Here is a 19,642-nt window from a genome sequence, read left to right on the forward strand (position 1 = left end):
GGGCATGGAACATCGTCAAATTAAGACGATATTACCTATAAATGATCAAACTAAGGAGGCTATGACCCACTACCAAAGCCTAAGGGCCAGAATGCCGAGCTAAAGATGACCTCGACACCTCATCAACACGCTCCCAACCTCATCCTGACTTCCCGAGCCTGAAGGCACAACCCGGGTATAAGTAGTATCGACATAGGGGACCCCTGCCGCTTCCTGAATTGGAGGGGCCACCTCGGGCTCCCCAGAAGGCTCCATTCTCGGTGCCTTGGGCTCTGCAACTCGGGAAGGATCGGCACGGACCCGCTTAGCAGCTCGCTTCCTTCTTTTCATACCATCGAACAAATTCGCACCTCGAGTCTTCTCTACCTCCATAACACCTGCAAAAAGGAGCTCGGCGTCAAAAGACGGGAATAAAAACAAAGCAAAAGCAAGCCTCTGAGCAAAAAACCTACCCGAACTCAGACCGACTTGAATAAGCTTGGCCTCCGTCAGGTAGACTTGGCATTCGAACCCAAGCCGGGCCCAGTCCTGGAGGCCCTATGCCGTATCTTCATCTAACGTGGCATTGGGGTCAGGAACAACCAATCCCCACTCGGTAGGAAACGACCATCCCATAGCACTTCGAACCACGAAGTAGTCCTGCTTCCATGCTGGGACCTTATTCGGAAGATCGTGCAAAAGCTTGAACCTCGGACGAGGAGACAAGTAGTAGGCCCACCTATGCCCGGGCAGGGGACCCGCTTGCTTCTTGAGCGTAAGAATGGCAAAAAAGATTTCCAGGTCCAATGGAAGGCAGTGCTCGCAACAAAGGGAGATGGTCCCAACAAGGTTACGAATGGAGTTCGGGTAGAGCTGACCGACAGTAACGCCGAAGTGATTCATGACCTCGACGATAAGGGGATTGAAAGGAAGGCACAACCCGGCATCGAGCTGCTCCCGGAATATCACGATCTCGTCCAGACCGTGCTCCCAAGGGAAGTCACCCAAGGGTAAAATGTAAGTATACTCCCCGGGCAGGTTATACTGGGCAATAAGGGACCAAAGTCTCTTGGGCGTCATAGTGGAAGGCCTGAACTTATCTGGCAGTCGACCCCGACGGGAGGTGGATGCCAAGTTACCCGAGGTGACTCGGTCTACAGGCTCGAACTCGAGCTTTACCTCGGGCCCCGCCTCGGACTCGCTAAGGCTGTCAGGGGCAGCAGCTCGGTTCATGGACCCAGCATCTGACCCCCCTAGAAGACTATCTAAACTACCCGAGCTGGACATTGCATCGAAAAGAAGGTTGGGGACTTACCGGGGAAATGCTACCGGACTACGAAGAATGATGCGAGCTGACAGCCTTGGACGCGAGCTCAAAGAACGAATGCTGAAGAATGGCGAAGGAAAGTGACCAGGCCCCCCCCCACTATTTATAGCCACTATACTCGCGCATCAACGGCCTAGATCAAAACCATCCAATGGCTCCCAGCAAAACCGGCTGCTCGCTCCTCGAGGCGAAAACATTTTAGTGCGAAATCTTGACGTCCGAAAATTTATAGATCGTTTGACGTCCGCGTGTGAGCAGCACGCGACCCGGTATTGACCCTTGGTCGAACCGAGCCAACCCCGATCAAGCCGAAGGCACAAGTAGGTCAGACTGGAGAAGCTCCAAACCAAAGCCAAAGGTCACGAGGCAAATCCACCCGTCATCCCATGAACTCCCCACGCCGGGTCAGGACCCCGGGCACGGGGAGTGGGGGGCAATTGATGGAGGGAGCCGCGCGACACGTGGAAGCAACCGAGAGTGACCTGGCAGGGGCTCCAGGTCGGCACAGCAGCGTACCTACGACCCGATCCCCGAGAAAAGGAGCCCCGAGCTCCCCCAAAGAAAAGGAACCCGTGACCCGAGCTCCCCAAGGAGGAGCCCGAGCTCTCCCTTAGAGGTCCTGGGCTTCACAAGGAGCGCAAAGGGGCAAAAAACCCGAGCTGACCCACCTCGGAGCAGTTCGGGCCACACTTCTATCTGAACTCAAGACTTCACCTCACACACCACTCCAGCACTTCGGCTCCAGGTCGCCTGATTGAATAACCGTACCTGACGCCAAGGAAGCCCGTACGCGGGGGCGGCACGCCTAACTGATTAGGGGTCCGACACTTGATAGCTGTCTTCCAACGGCCACCTGCCACTGCCATCTCAGACGTGGCAGGCCCTGACAAGGGAGACAGTGGAGGTTATGACACCTGATCTGGCATTTGGCAGAGGAAATGACACCCGATCTGGCGGAGGTGATGATACTCGAACTGGCAGAGGTATGGGAGTGAGTGTACAGGGTGATTATAAAAGGCCCCCATCTCCCAAAGAAGGGGATATGTGATTCTTGTGCTTTCTGGTCTTGAAGTCTCTCATTCCCCTTGCCTTCTCAAGAGCACTAACTTGAGCTTCGGAGTGTTCCAACCGGGTTCCTCCCTAGAAGTCTCCAATTTCTTCCTTGTTTCAGGCATCTCCTATTCTGTCAGAGGCGAGATAACCGGCAGCTAGGACCGACCGGATTGCGCATCATCAAATAGTATAAATTATAATTTCATGGATTATTAAATTTAATAAATAATTAATATTTAAAAATTTTAAATAATGGTATTGTTTAAATAATTAAATAATATTATAAATAACTATTTTTCAAATAATTTAAATATCAAAATATTAATAAATAAATCATATCTTATATATTATTTCAAAAACAAAAAATAGATTAAATGATAAAATTATGTTATAGCTTAAAAAAATTATCAAAATCACAAAAGTAATTATAACTATCGGGGTCCCATGCGATGCATGGGATGGGGCACCCCTCCTTATCCCTTGCCTCTATATTCAAGACACTTTAACCCATCTCCGCCCCGTGCCTGGTGGCGGGGTGGGTTGGAGGTGAGGCACCGATTCCCCATCAGGGATGGGGAATCCCCAAATTTTATCCGCCCGAGGCAATCACCTAAAAATAATTTAATTTGTGGATATTTTACAAATAAGATTATGGGAATTTGGGGTATTTTAGGAATTGGATTATGACAAATTTGGGATATTTTATAAATGGAATTGTGGGATCCTAGGATTATAAGAATATGAGGAAAAACTTAGAGATATCTTAAAAGTCAATATTAAATCTACTGATATTTTACTAATTTACCATTGGGTGTGGGGAATTATATTAATAAAATAAACAATTGTTTTCGATTTTATTATACTAAATTTATTTAATTATTGTATATATAAGCAATTTTGTACATCAAAATTCATATAAAATTAAAATTTTAAGTTTTTTTTTCAAATTTTTAAATAAATAGGAAAAAATTACATTGGCCCAGTCCATGGCTCAGCTTGGGCCAAGGCTTGGCCCATGGGCCAGCTCGGCTCGTGGCACGGCACAACATGGGCACGCATGGGCTTGAGCCGTGGGTCGTTCTGGGTTGACCCCGAAACTATTCACTAGGGAGGGCGGCACAACTTGTGACAGCTTGCGAGCCAGCACAACACAACTCGCACTTTGCATGGGCCGCCCGTGGGTCATGCTATGCCGGATGACATGACCCACTTTACACCTCTAAATATAACTAATTATTAATTATTTAAAAGATTAAAATATAAAATAATTCTATACTCTTATGTGCTTTTATTGTTTAGCTTTCGCTTAACAGCTTGTGCATCGCACAGGTCCCTACTAGTTGCAACTTAAGTGGGTTGGGTTGGGTTGGGTTGAGGGTCAATCCAATCCTAAGTCTCAAACCTCAAGCTCAAGCTTGGTTCAATTCAAGGTTAAGCTTGAGTTTACCAATCTAGGCCCAACTCAACCTCAACTAAGCATCTTGGGGTTAGGGATGGTAATTTTACCCTAATCAATGGGTATCCACCCCTATCCACCTCAAGTGGGCAGGTTTTTTTGTTTGAATGATGGGTTTTGGGATTATACAACTTGTACATTACGGGTAGGGTACAACATTAGGTCAAACCCGACCCCCTCAACCTGCATATTGTTGGAAATCATATAAAATTTATGTAGTAGGTGTTGAATTTAATAATATTTTGAATTAGATGTAAAGGATAATTGATGATTTATGTGTTGTTTTACATCTTAATCAAATAATTGGAAATTTTGTTGTTTATTTATGTTATTTTACTTATTTATTGCTTTTATATAACAAGAAATAATAGGAAATTAGATGCGGGTTTCAAACCCAACCCATCCCTACCCTTGAATACGGGGAGGGTTTTGCATTTTCATGTGTAGAGAGGGTTTGAATTCTCAAAATCCAACCCACTAGGTGGGTAAAGTTTAGAGTTTACAAAACCCTCCCCGAACCCACCCTATTGCCATCCCTGCTTGGCATATTGAACTTTGTAACTCAATTTCCATATATATATATATATATATATATATATATATATATATATATATATATATGTATATATATCGGATCAATACTCGAGGCCTCAACCTAAGCCCAATCTAAGCTTAGTTTAGGCTCGAGTTTTTTTTTTTTTTTTCAAGCCCATCTCAAAGCTAAAAAACTCAAACCCAACCTATGCAAAAGTTTTGATTGAATCGGATTAGGCTTGAATTGGATACACCCAACTTACACCTCTGGCTCTATTGCTTGGATACACTCAAACCCAATACAATGGCATTGTAGATATTTCATTAATGCCTAATCTGTAATTTCATGTATGCTAAGTCTTACATTGCTTTGGGTTCGGGTCTTTAGTAGGCTGGGCCCATGTTAGATTTTGGCAAAAGTCCAATCCAAGTTTGCCTAAGTTGTACCCCTGGCACATTACCGCCACTCTGGCAAGTACTTAGTGTCCAGTTTAGAGGGCTTTCATGTATGGGCCTCTGGCTTTGCAAGGTGGGATCCATGCAAAAATATTAAAAGTTATTTTTGGTGAAAAATCTAAAAACCAGAATACGCTTTAATTGAATTAATAAATCGTCTTTTGAAACTAATTTTAGTGATTTCTTCATTGCAGTTAAATCAAAGATAAAACTCTCCCAAACAAGTTCTTAAAATCACATAGGGAAACAGTGAAGGAATTGAAATCAGATTCAGTCAGTGCAAGTCCCATTCGAACAGTCTTTATAGCTTTCCATTGGGAATATCTTCCCATGAAATAAAGCATAGAAATCCCAATGCAAGGCTGTAAAGGCTATTCAAACGGTTCGGTGTTCAACTAGAGTTTGCACTGACTGAAGCCGATCTCGGAGGAATTGCCCAATCATAATCATCATCTTCATCACTATAGGTAATGTTTTTAAAAACTGAACCAGTTCAGTTCAGGAGATTGGGCTAGGCCGACCAGAAAAGGACATGTTCTTGCTCCAAGATCGACTGAGCTAAACTGTTTAGATCGGTGGTTGAACTAGAACCAAAATGAGCTGATTACAATTATGAATTTCTGATTTGTTGTTGATCTAGTTTTTGGAGCACCGCCATGGTCAAAGAAAATATTCGGCAAATTGTCTTTAGTACCATTGCTATTTTTTACTTGAAATGTCTTACGTTAATCAATATAAATTGGTGATAGATCTGTGTTGATCAATCCATTTCACCCCATTAACACAATTAATGTTCAACCATAAACGTGAATGATCAATTACACATGCATTTTTAAGATATAACTATTTCAATTATAAAAAGCCTCAAATAACAGTTTTAAGTCAATTGATATTGATCAACCATATTTTCGAGTACAAGAAAATGGTACAAAGTACAACTCTAATTAGTGGGTTAGTATGATTGGTGACAACTGACAAGGTGCACAGGAAGCCCATTTACACACAATGTGAAGAGCCTGTTTTTCTAGTTTGAACTCGTACTTCCTCAACAGGGATGCTTTACGACTAGACCTGTTTATGGGCCGGATTTGGGCTTGGCCAAATTTTGAACGGGCCCTACGTAATGTCCAAGCCCGGCCCATGAACAGGTCTACTTATGACCAACTTGATACCGGTTGAATTGGCCACATGTAATGAGGAGGTACGGGTTAAAACAGAAGATAGAAGAGTCTCATGGTGGGCCAGTGGGCCCATTTGCACCCTCTTTCTCAGTTTACATTTACATGTGCATCTCAGCGTGCATTAAAAATATCTCCCATACTTATAATTGGAAAATTAATGTTCCCAATACATGATTGGGATGTGACGTGGAACGCGCTGTGTGGGGCACCCATGTGATCTCCCTCTTTCTTTAAATCCTGTAGGACCTCTACTGCAGGCTTTTGCAAATAGCAAGTATTGAGGATTCAAGCTCTTCAAATGTTTGGCCAGGTCCAATTTCAAACAACCGCTTAATGATAATAAGAAATACACTTCATTTACTCTTAATTCATTATAGAGTTGCTCATGGTGCTGAAAAACAGAAAAAAACAAATAAAGAAGAGAACCCAATTAGAACTTCAGAACAGAGAAAAATAATGGTTTAATTTTAGAGTTTTTAATTGCAATATAAGTGGTTTTATTGTTCTTGATTGCAACATACAGCTTCAAAAGTGAGCACACATCTTTGTCGAGTATTGTTTACTCCACTTCCTCTATCATGTCTTTTTACACATACATTATGTCTACTACATAAAATACGCATATTAGGGCCCACTCATACTAATATTTGAAACTAGTAGTAATCAGAGCGAGAGAGAGATCGCAGGAAAAATAAACAAATATGGAAGCATTGTTTTCGATTTTAAGGGAACCTGTCTTACTTGTATTCTAAATGGGAAGCAAAGGCTTCATTAGAAAAACAGCAATTTGGGTTATTCTTTACTCGATAATTGATATACTCAATTCATTTTTTAGGTCTACTTTTTCTAAAAATTCTCTGTGATCAATTGAAAACAAATAGAAACCCATAATCTTGATCCAAAAATGTATATATCCAAGTAGGGTGGGAGTGGGTCGTATTGGTTCCAATTGGAAAATAACCAACCTGATTCCTCCAAAAGTCTGTAAAGTGTAAACCCTGAATTATAGAGTTTGGATAGTTGTGGTGCCATAAATAGTGGGTTGTGTTGGTTGGACATAGCCAACCGCCATAACCTTGAAAATTCCACTTGGGTTATTTTAATCCAATTCTTGAAACCCAATATATACAAACTAGAGAAAAAAATAGATTGTTCATATTGGGCTGTTTCTGCTGTCTATAGGGTTTTATACATATATAACACGTTAATCCATGCAGTCATGCCTTCGGTACTGTTACTGTTACATATGAAGTTCATATAAAACTGTGATAAGTAGGTAGAGACTTGTGGGCAGCAGAGACTGATGCTATCAAACATAGGCAGACGTTGACAGACTCTAAAGGGAGATCAAAGCCCCGTTTACTTTTTGGTAAGTTATTTATCCAGGTAAATACAATTAACTGGGTAGGTTTTTCCTGCAAAACATTTACCTAGGTAAGTGCATTTATCTATGTTCTTTTATTTCTCAGGTAAATAAGGCAGTGACCATTTTAGCCATAGAAATTCATTATTAATAGGGGCATTTTTGTCCCATTCAAGTGTTGACAACTTTCCCCTATGTGGGAAAATTATTTACCCACCTAGGGGATGGTTATCACTTTCTTGGGTAAGTGATACACAAGAAAATAAACTTTCTCTGGTTCCCACATAAAACATAAAAAAGAACATGGGATTCTTGGTTAATGGGAACTAAAAATCCTATTGACCAACTTTTCCCCCTCTCCAAATCCAAAAAAGAACGCCTCCAACAGTTAAACCAGTGACTTGGTGACCTAGTGAGCTTTTCCGGTTATTTGATGGACCTTATGGGCTGAGAAATTTTAATTTACCAAATGTATAGGAATATGGCACAAGATATAGTAGAATCATTTGGCCAAGTTGGCCTTTTTTTTAACCATGTGGTTGAGTTGGAAAAGCTTTTTTTCATAGTGTTAGTGTCTAAAAAAATAGGGATTTTGCTTGTTTTGGAACCATGATTTGTTGGTTCAACAATTAGGGGTGTCACGATTTGGTTAATTGAATCATGAACCTGTTTTCCAAACTGAACCGGTACCATTGACATTGGAAAATCGTGAATTGAAATGTAATTGAATCGAAACCAATTTATTAATTGGTTGATTGGTTCGGTTCTTTGTTTTTTTTTTATTTTTTATATCTATAATATATATTATAAACAAACAAAAAAATAAATATATAATGTATTATATTATAAATAATAAATTGTATATTATGAATATATATTTATTTATAATATATAGTATATAGATAATATAAAATACATATGATAAATATATATAATATACATATATCGAATGGTTCGTCAATTACGCTAGTTTTTCATATTGGTCAACTGAAACCGAACCTGGCAATTTGGCTTAGGGCTGTAATTGGATTGGATTCTGATCAAATTCACCAAAATCCGAATATGATCCAATTATTGAAAACTTTCATATGAATCCCATCAGATTTGAAAACCTTGAATTCGAATTTGAATCCTGACGGAGATGGCTTGGATTTGGATTTAATCCAACCCCGCTTTACCTTTTCAAAATACTAAAAAAATTACTTTTCAAATTTATATATAATAAATTAATGCAAATATAACATATATAAATTCAGATATAAAATAATATATAAAATATATATTTATTATTTTAAATATAATTATATAAAAAAATATAAATAAATATATATATATATATATATATTAAAATCAATAAATATTATAATATAGTCATGTTTAGATTTTAATTGGATTGATGGATGGAGCCAAATCCGAATCTGATCAGATTATTAATCGGATACAAATTGCAAAAATTCAAATATGATCCGATTACAAACACACATCATCAGAGATAATTGGATCAGATGTTAGATTGGATCGTAAATTTTTGGATATCATTGATAGGCTTAGTTTAATTAACCGGAATTTTTTATTTGGTTTCGTGAGTATATTTCTGTTATTGATGAGCACCCCTACAATATTAACAAAATAAAAATAGTTACTAGAATACTGGTTTGTTTGATCAAAGAACACTCCCTTTAACACTATATGATTTTTTTTACATACAATTTCTTAGGGTTTATAATATTTTTTTGCAGAATTATGAGAGAGAGAGAGAGAGAGCATGCGTCATCAGTCATCACTTACAGGGATTCGTGCAAAATGCCCAGGCATGGCGTATCATGGGGAGGAAAACATGGAAGAGATATTACAATTAAAAAGAAATTAACAACCATTACAGGAACACAGACGTAGGACTTTATATATTACTAATTACTCAACTCTATCGTGGGCTGTGCTTCACACCTGCTCCACTTGATCTTTTGGTTTTGATTAATAAGACAATTTGGCTGCAGTCCTGATGATTTCATTGAGCAACTCTGTTAAATGCCTCACCTTACTGATTAAAATACCATTTACGCTCTTATTTTTCTCTAATATTTTACTAACAAAAGCCTCTCAGTGTTTCTAACTCTCTGTTCTCTATCTATATATATGATGAAGAAGCTTTCCCATTTTCCAGTACTTGGCCAGCTTCAACTTACTAACAACCACCCCAGATGGAAGATCAACCGCAGCTGATACCCAGGAATCTGAAGCGTCGCTCTAGACAATCCACCATCTACCTCGGCGTCCGACGCAGGCCGTGGGGGCGCTATGCTGCTGAGATTCGAAATCCATACACCAAGGAGAGACACTGGCTGGGAACCTTCGACACAGCGGAGGAAGCGGCATTGGCTTATGATCTTTCGTCAATCTCCTTCAGTGGCATCGAAAGAGCTCGCACCAATTTTTACTACCCTTTCTTGACTCCTCCACCTCCGCCTCCGCCACCGCCACCTCCACCTCCCACTCCACCACCACCACCTCCGACGCCGGAGTTGGAAGAGATTGACCACCAGTACCCGGAGCTCGGTAACATTGACGACGATGAGTCGATGACTATTGCTGCCATTTTACAGAGTTTCCGTCATCCTAATACCTTCTCATCTTGTTGAGTTATGTAGATGGAAGTCGCCTTGATGAGTTGAAAATGGATTGATAAGAAAGAACTGTTTGATGCTTTACGTTTATCCCCTTACGATTTACATGATTACATCTTTTCTTGATAGATCAAATCATCAAATGTAGTGTTACGCAGAGTCACTGAGATGAGAATATGAGATAATGAGTTTGGGTTTTGGATGTCTGCCTATGGGTTCCGTAGGCTGGGCCTTTTTATTAAACAATACAGCCCAAAAGAATTCTCGGGCATGCCAAGCTAGCTTCAATCTTGGGCTGAAGGTCGCCAACTCATAAATTTCACTGTTGAAGCTCAATTACCTGTATCGATCCTAAGAGGATTGGTCTTGTGGAGTTCCATAACAAAGGCTAGACTGTGCTGGGCCTACACACTGCCCAGCCCATGTGTCAATATTGGTTGGATCTCATTGATCATTTGGCCACATATATTTTATCATTCAGGCTTGGCTTCCCCTAAAGACTAAAGTAGCCCGCCCCCCCACCTAGTCCACACACAGGGGGCAGCGTAATTAGATTTTAAGATAATGGTGCGAATGATTTCTCGGTCAAAAATATTTTTCAATTTTCTGCGGAAAGTTATTTGGGCTGTTTAGTTTGCAGGAATGTAGTCTGGAATCGGGATTGGAATGGGTCATTCTGATTCCAACTGTTTGGTTGGGCGGAATTGAAATCTTATTTTCATTCCTAGTGGAATAGCATTCCCCCATTTGAGGGGGAATGGTCATTTCTTCCCCTTCCCTTGAAAATGGAATCTCATTCCAGTTGATTTTAATTCTCATTTCGATTATTGTTTAAACCAAATATATTATAAGAATAGAACATTCCGATAATTTTGATTCCAATTCTGATTACAACTGTGAACCAAAAGGACCCTTAGTTAACTTATGTCTTTAAAGAAAATTTCTTGATTGGAAGACTTCTCATGGATTTCAGAAAGGGAGCATTGGATTTCCAACAAGACAACGCTGTGTTTTCTGAATTTATTTTGCTAATAGTTTGGCTCCTTATTAGCTGCATTAATATCCTTGTATTCATTTTCCTTTACCAAACTTTTTTCAGGCACTTGCAAAGAATTAGCTTGGTCTTATATTGGGGCCCATTTAGATTGCGGGAATAGAGGTACGGAATTGGAATTAGAATGGTCCATTTTGATTCCAACCGTTTCATTAGGTGAAATCAAAATGTGATTCCCGTTCCTGATGGAACAGCAGGAATGACATCCATTTTGAAGGAAAGGCCATTCCTTCCCCCTCCTTTGGCAATGAGAATCCTATTACAGTTTTTCAACTGAATCAAGCAAGCATGGAAATAGACCATTCTAATTTCGATTTTGAAGAATTCTGATTGGATTCTGATTTCAATTCTGACTGCGACTAAATGGCTCCGTAATTCTTGATGCCTTTGTAATGAATTAGATTTATCAAGATTGAATAAAAATCAGTATTTCAAAATCAAATTTATATACCACCCTGGGAGTTGGACAGTTGACCCTGCACGGGCACATATCATTGGGTTGGATTAGAAATAAGGTTATTGAGGCCTCAACTTTCTGTTTCTCTCTTATTTTCTATCAAACCAAATATAATCTAAGTTGAGTAAAAACAATATCAGTGGTCCTTATGTAAATCATAATCAGTACATGTGGGGTTTTCATGGTGGAATAATGGAATCCATGTTTTGGATTTTGAGAGGGGGAAGGTTGGTCAATGGGAACTAAATGGGTTTTTAGTTCCCATTTACCAAGATACTTATGTTCTTTTCTCATATTTATGTGAGGTCCACGAAAAATTTATTTTTCATGGGTGCCATTTGCACGGGTAGGTGATATCCATCTCTCGGGTGGATAAATAAGACCCTATTTGGCAATGTTCCCACATGTTTCTATTCTTTTAGAAATTCCTGTCCCAGAACAAGAATTTTATTTCTTGTTCATTAGGAGTAATAAATACATTTGGCAAATTGTTCTTTGAGAACGAGTTTTTGTTCTACAAGAATAGAAATAACGTTTGGATAATGAAACTATTTCTTAGCATCAGTTTTGCAAAGGTTCATAACACATAACAAAGGACAGTCTTCATTATATTTAATATATAACAAAAGACATAACAAAACACAACGATGGGATTAGAGAAGAAACCCCATCCATTCGGCATAACATATAACCATTGATGGGATTAGAGAAGAAACTATACCCATTCAGCATAACATATACCAAATGCAAACAAAATAATATAAGAAACATGATTTCATTATCACATCGATTAGAGATGGTTTAAAACTCATCTTTGTGGTGGGAACAAAAACAAATTCATGTAAATCTAGTTAGAGAAAATGTGAGTTTAAAATAGAGCACGATACAAAACTAGGTACAGTGACAAGACAAGGTACCTATTGATGCGTTCCTAGCCGGAAATATCGCTGTCTGGTTGGAGACAAGGAGTCCCTCCTTCCCCTGAGATTTGTAACGACAAGTTGAAGGAGTTTATTGTCGAATGAAAATGTTTGGTAGGGCTTCTTTCTATCATTTAATGCAAAATACCCAAAATTTCCTTTCTCTCATGTGAGAGTTGTTAACACGTGTTTGTTAATAGGGGTTAACGTCGTGGGAACCGCACGTTCCTTAAGAACACATTCTTTGGGAGTGCTGATTTTTCACACCCAAAAAACACGTTTTTTGGATGCTGTTCTTATGCAATAACACCTTTTTTTTTGTTTCCAAATATGTTTTTGCTCTACGAAAACACCGGGAACACGCAAAACATTATTAAATAGGGCATAGCTTTCTTACATAAGGAAATAATTGCCAACACTTGAATAATATAGATGCCGGTTAAGTGCATTTACACTGGTAATTAACTTTTCAAAAAGCGAGCAGGGATATCATTTTCTAGAGACCATAAAATATCTATCACTTTCAGCTCAACCATTCTCCATTTTCTATATGTAATCATAAGCATCTCCAAGTCCCCACTTTGTTTTGGTAGACAGAAGTATATTTGATAGATAGATATGCACTTCTATTTGGTCTCTGACTGATGTGCCATTATGTAGAGGAATCTTCATTCATCCCCACCTTAGTAAATTTTTACTTCATCTTACAGTTGGGAAATAGTGACAACGGGGGTACTGCTATTATAATTGGGGGTCTTAGAGGTTTTAAATTGTTGTGACTTGTGAGTGTATCCCTGAAGTTAAAATTTGTGGATGGATTTCACTGAGACTTCCCTTGTTAGATACCAAATGCCGGACAGAAGTGCAGGAAAAAAAGTGCAGCAGTCTGGACTCCGTCGGTAGAAGAAAGTAGGATACCATTTGCCTTGATTGTTCGTAGATATATGATGATTTCTCAATTAATGCTACTAAGCCATTGAGCCGACACCTCTCACCCAATGCTGGCAGTTTTCGAACCCAAGAAAAAGCTTGAGATCATTAAATACCGCACTTACACTCATGGCAGGGAGTCATCTGCTTGCTGCAATTCTGCAACTTTTTACCTGCTCTCTATTTAAGACGTCACCCACCCAAACCCAACCCCTAACTCACCCAGATCCACTGGCCACAGCCCTCTGTTGTCATTCATTTCTTTGTTTCTCTCTACGTACCTTTTCGCTTGAATAATTTTCTTTAAATAAAATGATAAGTTAGGGATTAGAGAACTTGTGGCTAACAAAATTGATTTATGATAAGAATCTGTTCTGAGGATAAAGACAAAGACACAAGGATCCCGGGATAGGTGAAAGAATCAAATAAAGATAACTCATCCTCCCTGGTTACTGGTCCTACTAAGCTTTCGACATGCGTCCAAATAAAAGGATCAACATCTGTGAATCAATAAGCTATTACTTTATCCATGCCAAGAATCACCATTCTCATTTTATGTTTCTGTTTTAGTTTGATACTGAGAACTGTAACTTCATGTGGGCAGTAGTAGAAGACTTTGATAGAAACAAAGCTTGCCAACAGATTTGTTAGGAATCTGAAATCATGTCTCAACTTTTCTTGATTGATCGACCCTTATCATAGGCTCCTTCTGTGCACCTTGGGGACCCTCTACAGATAACTTATCCCAAATAGTGAACCACCTCATTTTCCTTGCCTCCTAGCGAAGATGAAAGAGCCAGGAATTGACCGCAGGCACTCAGGATCACGGGATAAGAACTGTTCCAAAGCTTACAGACCAGAGTTGCTACTGTTTGGGCTAGCTTGTTTTGGCACCGAATGAAGAGCAAGATCCAACTGAAACAAGGTCTTTAAGCTCTTGATAACAGCACATCAGCACCATTAGCCCATTGCAAAAGCAAGAAACGCAGAGATCAGACATCCAATAGGCCATCCCATAAACTTGATAATGTTTTGGCTTTTGGGTTCTCCTGAGAATCACACTCAGAAGCCGCTTTGATACTCAAGAAGCCTATAAGCAACACTGACGCTGCTCTAAAAGCCTTCTAACTTTCATGGGGGCTAAGAGATCGATTAGTTTTATGAAAATCAAATAATACACATCAAGTAGGTTGAGAAAAGATGATGAAACTGAAGCTTGTATAAAATAGATTTTGTATTTATCTGCTTAGCTCTTCCATTTCCAATAATACCACATATCCATACATATATACTTACACACTTCTTAAAGTCTTAAACTACTGTACATGTGGTAATAGCTCTCTCTGTTCTCTGCGCACCCGCACCCCTAGAACCAGGTGCCAGATCGAGAGAGACATAAACATACACATAGAAGGATGCTACGAGTCTAGATTTACTGAAGTTGTTTCCTTACAGAGCTAAGCAGAAAACAAGAAAAGCTGGTTGGTTCTACTAGTTGATCTGGCCACCTCTCCCACGGTTTATTTTTGGCGATTTAGCTTTCCGTCTCCTTGTGGACGTGGATGTTAGATCTCGCTGTTTGAAAAGATGAGAAAATTAACTAAAGATCTGTTCAACTCAACTCCTCACAGCAGAGCGAGAGAGAGAGAGAGAGAAGAGAGAGAGAGAGAAGAGAGAGAGAGAGAAGAGAGAGAGAGAGAAGAGAGAGAGACTTACATCAATTTGTTCTGTTGTTGGAGGATCCAATACTGTTTGAACATCAGATTTCTTTCCTTGTTGTGGAGGAGAGTCGTCAGAGGAAGAGTCCAAACCCAGGCACTTAAGAAATGCGGCTAAAGCTTGTACAAGGCAATTGCAAGGGAAATAAGAATAATAAGTTACTATGGTGCTCTCAGTCGTCACCACCACCTTCGCAGGAGACACCTCCATTCCTTCAATCTCCTGATCTCTTCTTCTTCTTCTTCTTCTTCTTTTTCTTCTTCTTCTTCTGCTTTTATATAGTGGGTCGGTGTGGGACACTGATTTGGTTCACCTGCGAGACTTTGTAATAAAAATAATGAACTGGGTTTTCAGTAGTCTATCTTATTAATTATCCTCAAAGGCTTAAACCCAATGCCTGGCTACTATTGCTCTTACCTTTTCAAGATCCAAACTGCGATCACAACTGGTCATCAACACGTGAAATATGACCTTATTGTTAGAGAGTGCATACCCTTTAGCTCCAATTTGATGTATAGATATATTTATTGTAAATGAATAAAATTATATTATTTTTTCATACTTATATTAGTATGGTTTTGTATAAATACTTTGGGCCATTTTTGGATCAGTCAAATTCAATGTCTGGACCCTGGCATATTGATATCTATATTCTTATTTTCTATCAATGGACTTGGATATTGGTGAAATCTGATCCAATCCAATATAAATCCAGAATGAATGGACCAATTCCAATCCAATCCAATAAATACTTTGGACCATTAATTAGTTTGGACTGGTCCAATTCAATATGCCTTATTGGTCCATCTAATCCATCCAAATTGATTTTGATTTGAATGGGGTTTGACCCAAAATTGGTCCATTGACACTCCTACTTACAACATTTTAACCGTTTTAGGGGTAAATAGGCCTAAAATTTACCTTGACCTATTTTTGGAAAAGAAAGTATAACTATAAAAAAAGATATATTGTACAAGACCAATGCACATATTGGGGTATATCTTGTTTGGGTGATGGTTGACTTGGCCAAGGATGCCATGTGGCAATCTCCGTGGCCGCCCTCCTCTCAGGCCACGTCGATGCCACGCATAATGGAAGACCATGACTAAGAGTATCCTACACAGACAAGGAAGCGAACTCCGTCGAGGAAGAGGAAACCTCCCAAAGACCTTGGCAGATGCCCTCATCTCGACAACCCCGGAAACCCTATCCTTCTAGGACACAAACGCTCAACTATAAATAGGTATTTCCTGCTCAAGGTAAGGGACTTTTGGATTGACACTCTTTGATTACCTACTTGCATTATCTCTTTGGCCCTAACTAGCGCTATTTCAACCTGCTCGGCTGGGCAACATCCTTCTCGATCCTACTAACTTGAGCATTGGAGCACCTACCTGGGGAACAACTCCTCGACCCTCTGACTTTTCTCCTGGTTGTAGATCTTGATGTGTGGCTTCGTCCTTCCACCTCGGCCTTGTCTAGTTGGCAGGACTATTTGACTGTGTCCTTGGTTTGGAACACCTCGGATCGGACAACATCAAATTGGCGCTATTTGTGAGAAGCATACAAAAAATCATTTCCCAAACCCCTTTCTGTGCATTCAAAGAAACCATGCCTAAGAACACATCCGACCGCTCTGGAGCCTGTTCCCCATCTCGGGGATCCCGCTCAGTTCGCAACTCCTTTCCATGGGAGCCCTAACATCAGACGGCGGTCGACATCCACATAGTTTCTTGCCATGCAACAAAAAGTTGACTATATCCTCACCATGATGGAGATGTTGGGACAACCGATGCATGCCCCCCAAGCCATTCATCCTACCGCGTAGGCGCCTGCCATGGTCGATCCTCGTACCGAGGACTCCAAAAGGCACTACACAGGTTGGCATGGGGCCTAGTCCGACCACAAGTGTTTGCAACCATCTCGGAGGTTTGACCCCCAGCTTGACCTTGTGTGTGCGACGCCCTTGGTGAATCACATCACTCCCACACAAGGATTCCAGTGCGAGAATGACTTGGCCAGCATGTGCAGTAGCCCCCAATATCGATATTCGAGTCCAGCTCAATCCTAGATTGACAGGCAACTCTGAAAGTAGAGAAGTCCATCAATGCGGCGCTGGCAGAAAGGGACGCCAAAATCAAGGACCTACGACAACGATTGGCCAAGTTGGAACACAGCCAAGTGGATCATAGCCCGGCCCCTCCGATGGCCCGACCAATAGAGAAACACCACTGTCAACAACACGCCAAAGATCCCATCTTCATCCAAGAGGTCGTTAATAACTTCCCCCATCCGGATGGTGACCTCGTTAGTTTGAAAAGTATGATGGAGCCTCGGACCCCAACGATCACATTGAGGGATTCAAGACGATAATGATGCTGTATGACTCCTCCAAGGGTCTCATGTGCAAGGCCTTCATCGCAACCCTCCACGGAGTCCCTAGGACCTGGTATGCCTCCCTTCCACCACGGTCCATTTCCTCCTGGGAGTAGTTGGAGACACAGTTCTTGGCTCAGTTCACCGCCAGACAAAGGCACTGGAAGACCTTGACCAGCCCCATGCAAGTGTATCGGAGGAAAGGAGAGACCCTGAGGGAATAATTGGCGAGGTTCAACGCCAAAACCCTTCAAGTCCAAACTCTAAACTAGTCGGTGGCCGTGACTGCCATCATGAGCGGGCTGCGCTCCTCAATGTTTAGCTTTCTTTGCAAAAGAACCCTTCGCCCAACCTGACCGCGCTCATGAAGCACACGTAGAAGTATATGAATGTCGAAGAGGCCCAATCGTTGCATAGGGAGGAGGAAGATCAGCATGGCCAGAAGCACAGAGACCATGATGGCCAAAGATTGGACCGAGACGCCAAGAGCCAGGATCATCGACCTAACCGCAGACTAAGAACTCCATCACCGACGTATCACAACTTCACTCCACTCAATGATCAGTGGGCTGAGATACTGATGCAAATCTATGACCGTGGCTTCGTTAAGTGGCTCAAGAAGATGAAAACCCAATGCAACAAGAGAAATTGAGACAAGTATTGCAATTTCCCCCAAGACCACAACTACGAGACTGAAAACTGCCACGACCTCTGCCACCACCTGGAAGACCTCATCTAACGCGGATACCTCTGTGGCTTCATCAACATAAAAGAACATAAACCCAGAGAAGAGCCACACCTCATCGATAAGCCCCCAGTTCGAGTTCCACTCGTTGGGGTCATTGCTGTCATCTCAGGTGGGAAGGCCATCAGAGAGGAGAACAACTAAGCACAGAAGACCCACACCAAAGAACTTTAGTGCCAGAAATTTAAATGTAGTGACGACAATCGGCGCTGAGCACTAATGGTGACTGGGTTGTACAACTCAATGAATAAAGAATGTTCCTTCAAGGGCAAACGACCAAATGCCTGCACAAAATCTGGCCAATCTCCGACTGCCGAACTCCACGTTGACCAATGGTCATAGCACGATGGAAACCTCGTCAAGGATAATGGTCGAGGCCTGGCAACCATCATGAGACCCGACCAACTACAAATGGTTTGAGGCCAGGACAAACCCTTGATGGGTACTGCGGGAACGACGTCCCTGCCATAGAATGGCAAGAGGACGGCCATCACAAACTCTGTGCATCCTTCCGACTTGTAGTCGGAGCAGAGCTAACTGAAGACCATGACTAGCCCAGTTAAAGAGCGTGAAGCTCTCCAAGCCTAGGTGCCACCGCACTCCCTGACAACGTTAAGAGCTTGGAAGCACCTCGACCAGCCTAAGACTGAGGCCACTAGGCCAAAGACCTTGGCTAGCGCAAGACTGAGGCTATGAAGCTAAAGACCTCGGCCGACAAGCATCAAGCCAAGCACCTTAGTCAACCTAAGACTACCACTAAGCCAAAGACCTCAGCCACAAAGTCGAAGACCTAGCCAACATGAGATTGAAAACACGAAGCCAAAGACCTCAGCAAGCCCAAGACCCTGGCCAGCATGAGACCGAGGCCATAATGACGAAGACCCCAACCACAACATCAAGTTTGAGACCTTGACTAGCCTGGGAACAAGTATAAGAGCACGGTGTATAAACCCTACCGACCAACCTAATTCTGAAGCGGAGCAACTTAGAGAGAAGAGAGAAGCAACACAAAATGTGCTTGGCAAAAAGACTAAATTTCCATTAATCAAGAAATTGATACAATGATTATAGGCCTGACATATTGGGTTGAATACAAAAATCCTAAAAAAAGGGGAAGAGACAACACATCAATTTTCCACTAGGGGTCCTTGGGACGCTCTGAGGAATTGAACGACACCGACCACCTCTTGGAATTGACGCATCACCTGCCACTGATAGAGAGCGAATCCCTCTTTCCAAGAGTTGATAGCGTAGTCGGCGACACCCTCCTCCTTTGCCCGAGCTATTTTCATTTCGACCTCCTTGAGCCCCTTCTTCAGCACCTCTCACACCTCTTTGAGATCATGGATGCGACCCTTCAGCTTGTGGACGGTGTCATCCCTCTCCTCGACGCCGCGCTTTAGCTCGGCGAACTCCGCCTTCAGCTGGGCATTCTCGATCTCTCTCGACTCATAAAATCGTTGCAGCT

The 19,642-nt window shown here is 41.4% G+C and overlaps 1 long non-coding RNA gene across 1 annotated transcript; it reads right to left on the minus strand.

Annotated features, from left to right (window-relative positions):
- Positions 1 to 13,833: 13,833 nt before the first annotated feature.
- LOC104589298 (uncharacterized) lies at positions 13,834 to 15,536 on the minus strand. Its single transcript, XR_733933.3, has 2 exons — positions 15,051 to 15,536; positions 13,834 to 14,909 (listed from the first exon to the last, which is right to left on the minus strand). It is a non-coding gene; the product is annotated as an uncharacterized LOC104589298 (long non-coding RNA).
- Between the last annotated feature and the right edge of the window lie 4,106 nt (positions 15,537 to 19,642).

This window comes from Nelumbo nucifera, chromosome 1 (genome assembly GCF_055504915.1).
Source record: "Nelumbo nucifera cultivar China Antique chromosome 1, China Antique-T2T, whole genome shotgun sequence".
NCBI classification, from domain to species: Eukaryota; Viridiplantae; Streptophyta; class Magnoliopsida; order Proteales; family Nelumbonaceae; genus Nelumbo; species Nelumbo nucifera.